Below are 2,856 nucleotides of genomic sequence, written 5' to 3' on the forward strand. Positions count from 1 at the left end.
GTTTAGTGTGAGAGGGGAAAGATATAAAAGGGACCTAAGGGGCAACTTTTTCACGCAGAGGGTGGTACGTGTATGGAAAGAGCTGCCAGAGGATGTGGTGGAGGCTGGTACAATTGCAACATTTAAGAGGCATTTGGATGGGTATATGAATAGGAAGTGTTTGGAGGGATATGGGCCGGGTGCTGGCAGGTGGGACTAGATGGGTTGGGATATCTGGGTCGGCATGGACGGGTTGGACCGAAGGGTCTGTTTCCGTGCTGTACATCTCTATGACTCTGTGACTCTAAGAGAGTAATCAAATTGTGCTTAATAACAGAGTAGATCCATTGCATCTCGCGAATTGTCTCTATAAACAGGGTTGACCCTATTAAGAGACTACGTACAACACGTAATTAGAATTGTCCCTTCTTAAGTCCATAAACAGAAGGGGCCCTATAAAGAGAATAGCTACAGTACATACACACAGTTGTCCCTATTAAGAGAGGAGCTGAAAATGTGTTGCTGGATAAGCGCAGCAGGTCAGGCAGCTTCCAAGGAACAGGAGAATCGACGTTTCAGGCATGAGCCCTTCTTCAGGAATTCTATTAAGAGAGGGCTTACAGTACGTGCAGAGAATTGTCCCAAATAAGAGAACGGATGCATGACATCCGTGGAATTATCCCCATTAAGAAATTCGATAAATAGAATTGACCCTATTAAGAGAGTGGATACGGGACACGCACAGAATTGTCCCGATTAAAAGTGCAATACGCACACGGAGTTGTCCCTATTAAGAGAGCACTTGCACTGCACCAATCGATTTGGCCCTATTAAGAGGCATGTATATAATTGCTCTAATTAAGAAGGTATCTACCGTACATTAATAGTCTTGTCCCTATTAAGAGAATAAATATGTGCGTACATAGAATTGTCCATATTAAGAGAGTGAACACAATACAAAATCTTTTGTCCCGATTAAGAGGCATGTATATAATTGCTCTAATTAAGAAGGTAGCTACTGTACATTAATAGTCTTGTCCCTATTAAGAGAGTAAACACATGCATACATAGAATTCTCCCTGTTAAGCAGAAGTTTTCCTATTAGACAGTGAATATATTACATTAATCGGATTCTCCCTATTAAAAAACTGGATGCAGAACATGTACTGTTCTTTAATAGAATAGTCCCTATTAAGAGAAGAGATCTGATAGATTCATAAAATTGTTCCTATTAAAAAATTAAACACAGTACTTAAGTAGAAATATCTCTGTTCGGGCAGTGGATTCAGCACCTAGTTAGAATTATCCCTGTTAAGAGACTGGGCACAGTATTGACCCTATAAAGAGAGTGGATACAATACGTGCAGAGAATTAGTTCCCTTAAGAGATTGGGTTGGGGTACATGATTAGAATTGTCCCCATTAAGAGAGTAGAAACACAGAATTGACCCTATGAAGAGTGTAGCTACAGTAAACACATTGTTTCCATTAATTGAGTACACAATAAGTGTCTTTATTAATGGAGTAGGATTAGTGAATTTATAAAATTCTTCCTATTCAGAAATGGATGAAGCATTCAATAGTATTGACTCCATTATGTGAATTGTCCCTATTAAGAGAATAGATACAGTACACACAGTAATTATAATTGTCCCTATTAAGAGAATAGATACATTACATATAGTATTTAGAATTGTCTCTATTAAGAGAATAGACACAGTACATACAGTAATTAGAATTGTCTCTATTAAGAGATTAGACACAGTACATACAGTAATTAGAATTGTCCCTATTAAGAGATTATACAGTACATAGAGTAATTAGAATTGTCCCTATTAAGAGAGTAGATACATTACATGCAATAAATAGAATTGTCCCTATTAAGAGAGTCGACAGAGTATCATAATTAAAATTGTCCCTATTAAGAGAGTAGACACAGTACATACAATAATTAGAATTGTCCCTATTAAGAGAGTAGACACAGTACATACAATAAATAGAATTGTCCCTATTAAGAGAGTCGACAGAGTATCATAATTAGAATTGTCCCTATTAAGAGAGTAGACACAGTGCCATAATTATACATTACATGCAAAAATTAGAATTGTCCCTATTAAGAGAGTCGACAGAGTATCATAATTAGAATTGTCCCTATTAAGAGAGTAGACACAGTACATACAATAATTAGAATTGTCCCTATTAAGTGAGTAGAAACAGTACCTAATTAGAATTGTCCCTATTAAGAGAGTAGACACAGTAATTACAATAATTAGAATTGTCCCTATTAAGTGAGTAGAAACAGTACCTAATTAGAATTGTCCCTATTACGAGCATAGAAACAACACATCATTGTGCCCATGAAGAAAGTGGAAACACTACATACATAAAACTATCCTGATTATGACATAATTTGAATTGTCCCCAGAGGGTGGGTACGGTATATAAATAGATGTGATCCTATTTGATTACAGTACATACATAGAAAATCCCTATTAATAGAGTGCTTACCCCAATATAAATAGATTATACTAAGAGAGGAGATTCAGTCGAGAGAATTATCCCTATAAAGACAGCCAACAGAGTACATGCATCAAATTGTCTCTATTAAGAGAGTAGAAGCTACGGTACATATGATGAATAGTATTTTCCCTATTAAGAGAATAAGTATATGCTAGCAGAGAGTTGTCCTTATTTAAAATGTGGCTGTGGTGAGTAAATGGAATTGTCCCTGTTAAAAATGTGGAACAGTGCATACATGGAATTGTACCTGCAGTCCATAAACAGTGAATTAGTCCCATGAAGACACAGCACATACAATGGATTGTGCCTTTTAAGAGAATAAATACAGTACATACATAGAAGGGTCCCTGTTATGAGA

This window comes from Chiloscyllium plagiosum, unplaced genomic scaffold (genome assembly GCF_004010195.1).
Source record: "Chiloscyllium plagiosum isolate BGI_BamShark_2017 unplaced genomic scaffold, ASM401019v2 scaf_10045, whole genome shotgun sequence".
NCBI classification, from domain to species: Eukaryota; Metazoa; Chordata; class Chondrichthyes; order Orectolobiformes; family Hemiscylliidae; genus Chiloscyllium; species Chiloscyllium plagiosum.